General features: G+C 30.2%; 1 protein-coding gene across 3 annotated transcripts in view; it reads left to right on the top strand.

Annotated features, from left to right (window-relative positions):
* Positions 1-13,692, top strand: part of LOC129960610 (glutamate receptor-interacting protein 2-like) — a 223,371-nt gene that overhangs the window by 112,419 nt on the left and 97,260 nt on the right. Inside the window, exon 2 of one of the 3 annotated variants that reach the window (XM_056074139.1) lies at positions 5,901-5,951. The exons of the other annotated variants lie outside the window; for them this stretch is intronic. The gene's annotated coding sequence lies outside the window, so the exon portion shown is untranslated. The remainder of the gene's footprint in view (positions 1-5,900; positions 5,952-13,692) is intronic. 3 annotated transcript variants of the gene reach the window in all.

Here is a 13,692-nt window from a genome sequence, read left to right as displayed (position 1 = left end):
TTTAATATCTTCCTTGCTATTTTCAGTGTAAAAGATTTACATTTAAGAATATTAGGGCATATGCGATGCATTCAAAAGTCAGAAAAGTATTTAATTTAAATATTTACAAACAGATAGTGCAATTTTGGCCCCATTCCCAGGTATCCAATAATACATTTCACATTACAACCAATGGAAACGGCCCCCCTTAAATAGTCTCCAATAAAGAAAAATTTTATTCCATTACCCCAAGTAAAATTGTGAACTTTGCATAAAACCACGAATACTTTGAATTGCAATGGTGAACAATAGTTACGAAACATACGTAGATCTTTGGCATGAATCTGCCGTTCTTATTAAATATATCGTACGAATCCATATTTTGAATGCTTTTTTCCGACCATTTGAAGCCAAAATCTGACACCAAACTACAGTGGTAGCCACAAGATCTCATACCAAATTTCATTGATTTAAGTCATCACGTTAATGAGTTATTGCGTTTACTTGTGTGTGAAAGTATAGTGCGAAAAGCTGTCAACCCTTTGGCAAATTTGATTCAAAATTTGATAAGAGCCTGCATTTTAGAGGCTAAACCTCTGCAGCAAATTTTATATTTCTAGCTCTTTACGTTTCGTAGTTATTGAGTTCGCTAATACTCGAATAGAAAAACTGACAGATTCAAAATCTGACAGAAATCAATAAATTCATTCATAATCTGACAGAAATCTACAAATTTGGTCTGAAGTCAGTTTACCATCCTTCAATCTCAAAGCGTTTTTAGGTATCGAGTTCACTGACAAACAAAAGACGTGATGCTGAACATGTGTTTTTCGAACAAAGGAAGGTTTAAAATATGGAGATTTGTCAAAATCTCCAGTTCGAAAATCAAAATGAGCGGTTTCCTCGGAACTTTGTCACACTCTTCAATAAAAGAATCACTTCTCCCTCCCCCCATAAAAATTAGGGATTTTGGAAAAGGAAGAGTACTCAACTTTTTATTTTCAGAGCCTCGCACGTGAGTGTTTTGCACTTTGTAGTATAGTGAAGAAAAATCATTAAAAAAAACTTTTAAATTATGAAATATTCTAATCTTGAATGATAATAAATAAATATGATATTACAAAAAAAAAAAAAAAAAAAAAAAAAACATAGACCACAAACAGATCAGACCACAAATTCACAAATTGGCAGATTATGTTTTATTAAGAAATACTATAAACCAGATAATTGATTTTAATGACATTATTGTAATTCTGCTTTTTGGGTACAATTTATCGAAATCTTCGTCTTTATGATACAAATCTGATATTCTTGAACTACTGCTAAGAGTATAAGCCTTTACAACCTGTTCTGAACCATGGCAGTGTGCATATAGTTTTTAACATTTCACAATGTTCTTTTGAATGCACATGGGGATATTAGTACAGTTCATACAAATTTTATATAAATCATTTCAAAAAATGCATCGGAAACTTGAGAAAATACTGTTGCAATTGTAACAACATTTTCGGTTCCGATGCATCTTGCAAAAACACGACTCATATTCAGCAGTTTGATTTTTAAATCTTGAGATTTGTTGCAGTGCAATTGACCAAAAGCAGCAATATTTTCTGTCTTCAAAAATATTGGTGATTGCGGCTCGACCTGGTTGAATCTTGACAATGCTTTCTATCCATCTATTCAAATGAATCATCGACAATGCTTTCTATCCATCTATTCAAATGAATCATCGACAGTGCTTTCTATCCATCTGTTCAAATGAATCATCGACAATGCTTTCTATCCATCTGTTCAAATGAATCATCGACAACGCTTTCTATCCATCTGTTCAAATGAATCATTGACAATGCTTTCTATCCATCTATTCAAATGAATCATCGACAATGCTTTCTATCCATTTGTTCAAATGAATAATCGACAATGCTTTCTATCCATCTGTTCAAATGAATCATAGACAGTGCTTTCTATCCATCTATTCAAATGAATCATCGACAGTGCTTTCTATCCATTTGTTCAAATGAATCATCGACAACGCTTTCTATCCATCTGTTCAAATGAGTCATCGACAACGCTTTCTATCCATCTGTTCAAATGAATCATGGACAACGCTTTCTATCCATCTGTTCAAATGAATCATCGACAGTGCTTTCTATCCATCTGTTCAAATGAATCATCGACAGTGCTTTCTATCCATCTGTTCAAATGAATCATCGACAGTGCTTTCTATCCATCTGTTCAAATGAATCATCGACAACGCTTTCTATCCCTCTGTTCAAATGAATCATCGACAGTGCTTTCTATCCATCTGTTCAAATGAATCATCGACAACGCTTTCTATCCCTCTGTTCAAATGAATCATCGACAGTGCTTTCTATCCATTTGCTCAAATGAATCATCGACAACGCTTTCTATCCATCTGTTCAAATGAATCATTGACAATGCTTTCTATCCATCTATTCAAATGAATCATCGACAGTGCTTTCTATCCATTTGTTCAAATGAATCATCGACAATGCTTTCTATCCATTTGTTCAAATGAATAATCGACAATGCTGTTTGTTAGCTATCCATCTATTCAAAGTAAATCTCGTAATATCTCTGGTGAAATAAATTGAAGTAGCTTATAAAGAGAACAATCACATTTCTTCTAGACGAAAATTTTCCGTATGATTCAACAGGGAGTCACAGCATCCCCCCTTCCGGTCAAGTATCGTTTTATACATGCCAGAGTATCAAAAATACTTTTCACAGTAAATTAAAAACAATAATTTGCGTTTTATTCATTCACTATTCCAAACTCAAAGAGCACATTTTCCCAAGAGAATAATTCTGAACGGAAACTGTCTGACTGTTCGCGCGTCCGCGTGCAGATGAACGCGATATCTCAAACACGTTATAAGTTAGTTGGGTGAAATTTAGTAAAGGATTTTATCACCAAATTTATATCTTTGTGTTAATTTTGAAGCAAATTTATCAAAGTGTTGAACTTTCACCCGTCAGTCACCACCTTATTTTTAACCACGATAAATTAAAAATACAGCAAATTTCATGTTATTCCTGGAATTGTGTCTGTTTGTTTCGGAACACGATAGATCATACGTTATGGGAGATAGAAAGCTGAAATCGGATGCACATACTTTTCTCCAAAATAAAAACAATAAAAAATAAAAATAAATTTTAAAAATCCAAATACGGGAAGAAATTTATCAATGGTGAAATTATCTATTTGTCCATCAGCAAGATAGTGAGCATGGTGACCGGAAAACGCAACAAGTCAGATGGACGAAGTTTAACGCATGTTTTAATCAGTAAAAGTGAAGATATGTATCGAATTTTTGTTAAAAATTAGCCTAAGGATTTACCGTCTGCCATGAGTTAATTCCCTTTTATTGGAATTTTGGTAATTCGAAAATGAAACGAGTTAAATAAATGGAATTTAATTTGTTGCTCTTAACACAAGAATGTTAATCGATATAAAATTTTAATTCCTATTGGCCAAAGGGAAGATATCGACAGGCGTACTCGATATTTTTTCACTAAATGACGAAAATAAATACAGAGCTCGCATATTGTGAAAATAAATGACGAAGAAAATAGGAAATTGCTCTCTTTAACCATTTAATAACGTAACAGAATCGAAACATTTCTCGGAACTTTTTTTCACTAATAGCTCCAATGAAACTATTTCATTTATTTACGTTTCTACGGAAATTGGTTAATCAAGAAAAGCAATAATTAGTGGAAAATACCAAAACCAACCCAATTCATTGCAATTGTTTGATAAATTTTATTAAAAATTTTCATATTAAACCAAATTTGTTATCTATTGTAGCATTCTCCTGGTAGCTAAATACTGAGTAAATTCAGCAAAAAAAATCTGGAGTAATTCATTTATTCTCTCTGTTCAGGAGTATTATTTACAGATCCAAGTGCGAGTTCATTATATCTAGGGATTAGGGTACAGAAAAGTTCAAGCCTGAGTCCTCATTAGACATGATTGATCCGGGAATTTACATCTAACAAACTTCCTAAAGAATTACAAATGAGATTGTTTATTTTACACATCCAAGTGCGAGTTCATTATATCTAGGGATTAGGGTACAGAAAAGTTCAAGCCTGAGTCCTCATTAGACATGATTGATCCGGGAATTTACATCTAACAAACTTCCTATAGAATTAAAAATGAGATTGTTTATTTTACACATCCAAGTGCGAGTTCATTATATCTAAGGATTAGGGTACAAAAAAGTTCAAGCCTGAGTCCTCATTAGACATGATTGATCCGGGAATTTACATCTAACAAACTTCCTAAAGAATTACAAATGAGATTGTTTATTTTACACATCCAAGTGCGAGTTCATTATATCTAGGGATTAGGGTACAGAAAAGTTCAAGCCTGAGTCCTCATTAGACATGATTGATCCGGGAATTTACATCTAACAAACTTCCTATAGAATTAAAAATGAGATTGTTTATTTTACACATCCAAGTGCGAGTTCATTATATCTAAGGATTAGGGTACAAAAAAGTTCAAGCCTGAGTCCTCATTAGACATGATTGATCCGGGAATTTACATCTAACAAACTTCCTAAAGAATTACAAATGAGATTGTTTATTTTACACATCCAAGTGCGAGTTCATTATATCTAGGGATTAGGGTACAGAAAAGTTCAAGCCTGAGTCCTCATTAGACATGATTGATCCGGGAATTTACATCTAACAAACTTCCTAAAGAATTACAAATGAGATTGTTTATTTTACACATCCAAACTAACTAATAAACTGCAGATTGCAAATGAGATTGTTTATTTTACACATCTAAACTAACTAATAAACTGCAGATTACAAATAAGATTGTTTATTTTACACATCCAAATATGAGTTCATTATATCTAGGGATTAGGTACAGAAAAGTTCAAGCCTGGGTCCTCATTAGACATGATTGATCCGGGAATTTAAATATCCATCGACCAATTTTCGGAAAATCTGGAACTTTTCCTGAATTCCCTCGCACACAACCAATGTGTTACCAACTTCATTTTTTTTTTTTTTTTTTTTTTTTTTCTTTTTGAGTAAAAGTATTCTCCAAATCCAGACCGAATCTGGAAAAGCAGTTAAGATATTTTTCCGACTTTTGGAGGTCCACAGAATGAATAAATCTCATTAGTTTTGCTCGATTTGGAATAATTACCAGGGGTTAAAACTAATGACAGAAATGGGAAAAATGATATTAAAATATATCAAATAAGGTTTTCACTCGAAAACGATAAAAAAAATTCTCACATTTTAAAAAACTTTGAAGACGATAGAAGCTAAATCTACCATTAATTTTAAAAACTATCTTAAAACTGTTATATTCAAAAGAATGAGCACTGTTGATTTAAATTATTATTTTTAAATTATTAAAATTTTGTAATTACTATTAATATTTTAATTATTGAAATAAATCATTATTTATTTATTAATATGCAATATATATTAAAACTGCTATATAATAAAAATAAATCCTTAAACAATTTAATATTTAAAAAAAAATATTTAATTCGAATTCGTGTATTTTTCTGAATCGAATTTTTACTATCTTTCCGTCAGTTTCATATCAGGCAAGTTTCAATGCATATACTACTGATAAAAGTTGAAATTCAATAAAAATGTAACTCGTAAAAAATAGTAATAATAATAAAATTATAATGGCAGAATGCCATATAAAATCATACAAATAAATAAACCGAGGTTTGAAACGCAATTTCAGTAATGTAAACTGAATGCAGAATAATCAGTAATTATTAATAAAGATTTTGATATAATTTTAAATAAAATTCCAAATTATAATGAATATCCTTTACGTTAAATAATGTCTTCTGTAATGTTAATTAAAGATACAATGAAATTCTCTGTAACCTCCATTTTTTTTTTTTCAGACGGACGTTATTACACTATTCTGTGTTCCTGGAGCTGGAGCTGAGTTAATGGTGCTAATATAATTAAATTTATACCATGTTCTATATCTTATCATGGGGCACAATAAATAAGTTACTCTACTTCATTATTTTATATTTTTGCTATTGGTATAATAACAGTCTATATGCGCTTGATACTCCCCCCCCCCCTCCCCTCCTATTCTACTATTTGTGGATCTCTTAAAATAATTTTGCCAACTTTCGCAAAAACAAAAAGCTTTATTTTTGTATATCACAACACCTGAGTATTTTTAATTCAGGATGTCATAATCTTAAAGCAATTATTATTAGTTATATTTTCTAAAAATTATATTCATGATGCATTGAAGGAGAAAATTTTATCAAACAATATTTTTTTAAAAGAAAAAAAACAACGTATTTTGAAACAGAAAAAAATTCTTTTCAAGCATTGATGACAATTTTTGTTCTTTACTGCAGAAATTTTCTAAAATATATTTTGTTAACTTCTTTAAATCCATTAAACTGTTACAACGAGCATTTTTTTAAATATTATTCTTATGTATTTTACCTATAAATAACTCAGAATCGTAATAACTATTACACTATTGAAGGTAAATTTGATTCTAAAAGAACCTAATAGATGGCGCCAGGTGTAAGAATTCATTGGAATATCGTTTTTAATTAAAGTTAATACACTTAATTGAATAATCTAGCAGTTGTGAAATTCACGCCTGCTACTATCGGGAAAATCTAATCATGTAAAACTGCAACTATATCGTAATAATATTTTCTGTACAAATATTATTTCCATTACGATTATTTATGGAATTTGATTGCTAACGTTACTTTATTTGGACTGATATCGATGAAGCCATTCCTTCTGGAAGTATAACTTGTTGACACGTGTTTGGGATAACGTCTCGAAATAGAATGCACGAGTCGGATTGTTGTTGATGAAATTTTTCTTCCTCGTGCTGGATAAAACTGTTTACTGAAAGTGGAAAGGAATTGTTTGGACATTTTAAATATAGTGATTTTTTTTTAAACGCATATTATGTCCCCCCCCCCTTTTTTTTTGAGCTTTAAACTTTTATTTCGAGTTTTACTAAAACACTCTATTTAGAAGCGTGAAGATAATTTCTGCCATAGAGGTATTGCAAAAATTTCATTTCAAGCGAATAAAACTTTTCTTCTAAAGTGAAAATACGCAAATAATTAGAAAATAATAACGGCAACGCCGAAAAATCAGATTCGCCTAAATTTCAAATTTCGTTTTAAAACTTTTTAATAAATACTTTTCTTAATGAATGAAAATCTGACTTTTTTCAAACATTAAAATCACATATTTTTATTCCACTGTCTGGCATATACCTATATAAGGCGTAAAATAAATGAAACTGTTGGTTAATGATAAATGAAAGATAAAATATTAACTTCCTTATTTTCATTTATAGAATTTAAAGCTCTTTAAATATTTAAATTACCAAGTTGACATTTGGTGCTTTTTATAAATGGCTGCAAAATAAATGTCAATGACTTGATGGAAGAGACCATTGTACCTGTAGACAATGGAATTTAACAAGCATTAGAATGAGGAAAGAAAAGTTAGGAAATACAACGAAACTGAATTCGTTAGTGGCAATCGGTTTATTCAAGAGAAAAATTGTTTGTTTTTTTTTCCTCTTTCGGGTGTCAATAGAAATAGATAATTAAATAAAAGGGATTGTTCTCACCTCGATTTACTCATATAGTTACACCCTACAGCGCGTTTTGTGTTTAGTTTCGTAGCAACCGAATATTCATTTTGTATCTCTTGCCTTTGACCATTTCATCAAAAATTTGATAATTTTATATAATTTTCAATAGATACATATAACGAATTATATATATATATATATATATATATATATATATATATATATATATATATATATATATATATATATGTATGTATGTATGTATGTATGTGTGTGTGTAAACATAATTTTGCTGCTGCCTGACCGAAAAGAAGAAACCTTTGGATTAGACTTTAATTTATTTTATACGGCAGGCATATTATGTAGAGAGAAAAAGCGATAAGAGATGCGTCCGTCTACATCGCAACGTAAGAGCAAAAGATACCGAAATGTGTCCCTTCAGTGATTTTACTATGAGATTCTGAAAGGGACATCTTTGCCACGTGTCGATTTTGGCAAAAGAATCTGAGGTATCTTTATAAAAAGATGGGCGGGTGTTAAAGATTTTTATCCCTACTTTCATGCCGTGGGATCAACAGAGTCAGCAATTTTGTTACGCGCATGTTAGAAATAACTAAATTAAAAAAAAAAATGGAGTTGGATCAGGAAATAAGAGAGCATTTTAGAATAAAGTCATAATGGGCTAAATTAAGATAAAAATTTGGAAGATTAAGAAGTATCATCACACAGAGAGAGAGAGAGAGAGAGAGAGAAAACAGATAGATAGATCGCTGGGTTTTAAAGTTGTTGTGCTCATCTATATACAAATATGCAGACTGTCACATAGCGAGTCAGATATATATATATATATATATATATATATATATATATATATATATATATATATATATATATATATATATATATATATATATATATATATATTAATGTTTTCAAATTTATTCCATCTATCTGCTGATGGCTTTTTAAATTATCGCCTTTACGTGCGTAGAACGAGACTCCTCTTTCCTGGATTCTGTTCAAAATTGGTCTGAAATCACCAATGTTATTTTTTTATTATCATAAACACTTAGTTAGAGCATGTTTGCAATTACTTCAGTGCTATCCAGTAAAAAGATAACAGTGCTACAAGGTAGAATTTAATCTGAGAACTTATGGTGTTTACAGTCTTGATCAAGGCTTACAGTTTTTATACGGAGGAGTGGAATAAGACATTTAGTAGAAAGTATGAAAAAAGGTTTTGGAGATAATTCTCCCATGACTGTATTTAGCGAAAACGTTTTTTGAAATTAGATATCGCCAGTTAAACATTTAAACAAAAGATTAATAATTTTAAAGTTAGTTGCAATTTTTTTATTAAATATATATTCATAGTAGACATTTTTTTTTTTTTTTGCTACAATTTACAAAACAGTTTTATTAAAAACTTGCCGCCTTTGGCGACCAGCCGGTTCGCCAGTCTTAATGCTCATTAAAATTTTAATAATTAACTATTTTATGTAATTTCTACTTTAATAGCTTCTTCATTAAAATATTTTAAAACTTCAAATTTCAATTCACTCAGAATATTATAAAGGCTTTCAGTCATAACGTAATGTCTGTATCTCTACAATTTTCTGTTATCTCCCGTAGAATTTATGCTTTAAATTAAAGTGGAAATGATTAATCTGCAATTAATATAATAATTTTTTTACTGAAACAAAGCATTTTTTTTTTTTTTTTTTTTGTAATATGATTACTGAAAACAGAGTCACTGGGCATTTAAACCTTATGGGCACTAAAGAATATCTTTCTTAATTTATGTAATATCTCAAGAATTTGTCAACAAATTTTTTTCAGATTCATCCTGAGCAGGTATATTAATTAACAATGTTTAATTTTAAATACTTCAAACACTAAGAAAATAAACAGAATCGTTTAAAATAATCGGTCGAAAACAGGTTAAAAAAATTACTTAAAAAACGATGAACTTAAACTAACATAAATACAATTTAATTACAAAAGCATACAACTAACCTAAAAATAATTTAAATCGAGTCCGCTTCCTTTGAAATGTAAGCAATCAGAATACAATACGCATGCATGAATTTTCAACGCCAGTTACGGTAACGCAAATGCGTGAATTTTTCTACGCCAGTTGGGGTAACGCTATGTAGATTAGAAATTTTTAATTTCCTTTAATCTGTTTTATTTTAATTCAAAAGTACCTCAGAATGAATCTAAAATATCGATTAATTAACAATGTTTAATTTTAAATGCATAAAACATTAAGAAAATAAACAGAATCGTTTGAAATAATCGGCTGAAAAATGTTAGCCCTAGCCTCATTGCTGTTGGAAAAAAAACCCTGAAACCTTACTCATTTGGCGCTGGGGAAAATGAAAAGATTTTTTTGGCGGGAAAGTTAGTTTTTAATTAATAATTAAAATTCTAATTAAAATTTCAAAAAAAGGGACCCCAGGTGCACATTCCCGACCTCCAAGGTATACACGTACCAAATTTGGTAGCTGTAGATCAAATGGTCTTTTCTGTAGAGCGCCAACACACACACACACATTGAGCTTTATATATAACTATAGATATAAGGTTAATTTATTTTATGTTATTGTTGTTCAAAAGTTGTTCATATTGGATCATAAGCAGTTGCATTAATTAGCGAGGTCCAATCAAAGCAACTGTCTTCTTTCAGATAACATTTGAAAAAACTTACAATCTTGCCATATGTAAGTATCAGGTTTATTATATAGTTCATCATGGTTAAGAAAAAAGTGGGCCATGATCTATCATTAGGTCTAAGAAGAAGAATTTTCACGAAAGCTTGTTGTATCATGAGAACAAACAAAAACCATTAATTACTGATATTCCATAACTTTCGTTTCATGGATAGAATTGCAAGAAGCTTTGAATTAGAAGGTTAAAGAGATAAAAGAGATTTATAATTAAAACTTAATTTGAACAACTTACCTGTTATTTCAAGAAATCTTAATTACTTGTAGCTACTTTTTTTTACTACTTTAAAATGAATTTTCTAAAAAGGATTGTCTCATTATTTTGAAGATAAATAAACAACTAAAATTGCACTAGTTTTTTTTATTTTTTATTAAAACTCTTTCTCGGTTAATGTGCAATAAAAAATTTTCACGTTGTTTGAATTAGGCGAGAAAAATACGTATTTCGAAAACAAGTTTTATCTCCTTTTTTTAAATTCACACATTTTAATTATTAAGAGTATTTCTTTCATCGTTTGAGTTCAAAGAACGGTATAGTGTTTTCATTCAGAGAAAATATCTTTCAAAAATTGATAATAATATCTTCTCAAAATTAATAATATCTTTTTGAAACTGATAATAAGCGTTCCGAAATTGATTATTTTGTTCTTAACCGCTGCTCTCTGCCCTTGGAATTTAAGAGTGTAGAATGTTTTTTACTTGCAAGTGTAAGAAATTTTTTAAGAAAAAGTATTTTAGCAGGCGAAAAATGAGATTTCAATCAATCTTCATATTTTAGACCTCAATGAGTCCGAGAAATTAATTTTGGAATTGTATCTGTCAATGATATAACTGAAAAATACAACAAACCAGACGGATAAAATAGGATATGTTGTCTTTATATCAAATTTCGCAGATTTCTGCAAAAATATTGGATGAAATCTCTCCGTCTCTCCAAAATCATAAGAGCTCAAAACAGCAATGGTTGAAAGCAACAGTCTGCATATTTGAAATTTCACGTAAACAGAAGGATTTGCACATTCGATACAGAACTATTTCGATACGCAATTTTAAAAAGCATATATTTTGAAATAAAGATTTCCGGCAACAGCTTTTATTCGAAATGAGAAATATCGTCTGCTACTTTTCAATTTATTTTTCTTTCAAAAGGTAGCATATAAAAGAATAAAAAAAAAAAATAAGTAGAAACGAAAGAAGAATCAGTAGAAGACGAAAAATATCGTTTGCTACCTATTCTTCTTTCAAAACGTCGCATGTAAACAAGTTGTGGATTGAAAGATAGGACTTGGCAGTTTTCAAAGAGAAATATTTCTATTCCATAATTTAAAATTGTGGAGAAAAGTGGATATCAACTCAACGTATTATCAAGAGGAAGTTTTTCATCCGATATTTACAGAAGCAATTCCATTTCTTTAACCCAGTGATTTTCAAAAATCGAAGTGCCGTAAGCAAACCGTCATAGAATACCTTGAAAAAAAATGAAGACTTCATTTTTCTTATTCGTCTTGTAAACAACATAAATATTAAACAGAATTTTTTTTCAAGAATGGAAAGAAGTCATACTATTAAAAGTTTGATGAAACAATGAAAACAGTTGGAATTTCAGGGCAACGATGTAATGCATTATTGGAAATTTGACAATTTTTTTTTTAAATTGCCAAAAGTTACAAAAAATTCTCTTGGCTGTTAAACTGGTATCATTAAAAAGATAATTTTTTTAAATTTTGAAGCTGTAAAAAATTTATTCTTATGCAGTTATATTTTCGAAAGTTATCGCGGAAAAAAAAAGACAAAATTTAGCTTAACTTTTAATTAATGAAAATTTCAAAAAAAAAAAAAAAAAAAAAATCTCTCCGAGATGCACATTTCTACCCTCTAAAGCATATATGTGACAAATTTGGTATCTGCATTCGAACAGTCTGGACAGTAGAAACAGTAGAAATGTTAAGTCTGTCTTGCAAAGACAACTCAAGGCAAAGAAGCAAATAGACAGGAATTCATGCCTAGCTCATACACTTAGCTCGTTTTCAAATAAATAAATAAAATTGACAGTTGGATATCGCGCTACAAAAATAATGATTTGAGAATTTTTTTTCAGAATGTATCTTGTCTACTTAACATTTGTGAAAACCACTAAAAATAGGAATAATAGTATTAGTCCTCATTTTTTTCCCAAATAGGAGCTAAATATGCTTACCTGAAAGAGTGAAGTTTTGGTCTAGCTGAAAAATCTAATTAAATGCTCAAAGCATGGATTGGATACTAAGCTGTCTTGACTCAGAACATTCCTTATTCAAATGGAAAATGCAGTAAGCAAATTATTGCATTAATTTGTTATTTAAGGTATTTAAAATCAATTTAAAACCTCGAGCATATTATTTCTATGAATCTTCATATAGTTATAAAAAGTGGCCTATTTTAAGTTAAAGTTTCTTGGTGGCTACGTTTTTGAGAAACGAATATGCATTTTGAACGCATTATTCTTCCGTTGACAATTGAGTCCAAAATTTGATACATATCAACAGTTTTGGTAACAAGACGACATTCCAGAACTCCTTCATCTAGATTGTTGTGTTTTTGAATGATCTTGTTCTCGTATACACGGATAGGCAAAAACAGGCTGTATACTCACTGTCGGATTTGCTCCAAAATTTGATACAAATTTACATTTTGGAATTGTATTCTTAACTCCTCCATCTAATTTGAATGAATAGCTCAGCAGATAGTTTACCTATTGAAAGATTCGCTCCAAAATGTGATACAAATCTGCGATTTAGGCGGCAAGGTCACGTGCCAAAATTAATTCATCTTCCTTACTGAGTTTTAGATTTATTTTATTCACATAGACAAAAATAGACAAAACAGAAAGAAAAAAAAAACCCATAACTTACCCATCTAGAAGCTTCTACTGTTTTGGATAGTAATATATATACTTATGAACACTTTATTTTATGCATGCTAAGTATATGTGTAGCATATATAAACACTGCTCTCATTATTAGTTAACACTAAAAATAATAAATAAATTTAAAAAACAACAACTGGGGTTACTATTATTAGCAAATTTTTAAAGTGCAAAGAAATCCTCTTTTCCTGGGCAAAGTTATCCCACAATCAGACAAAATTAGTTACTAATTAGCATAAAAAACTGTTGTTGTTACTTATGGCACTTTACAAACCCACTGACCGATCTGCCAGCGATTTAAGGCGAGTGAGCGTCTCTTGTTTATTCAGTAGCGCCAACTAGGGCCAAGAATACGATTAACAAATTCATGCGTTACATTCGCTTGAGCAGCCTCTTTCTACATGGGGACACATTCACCCTCCTTACAGATAGAACACAGAAGAAGAACAACCATGTACATT

This window comes from Argiope bruennichi, chromosome X2, assembly GCF_947563725.1.
Source record: "Argiope bruennichi chromosome X2, qqArgBrue1.1, whole genome shotgun sequence".
NCBI lineage: Eukaryota > Metazoa > Arthropoda > Arachnida > Araneae > Araneidae > Argiope > Argiope bruennichi.
This window is presented reverse-complemented; position numbering and strand designations above follow the sequence as displayed.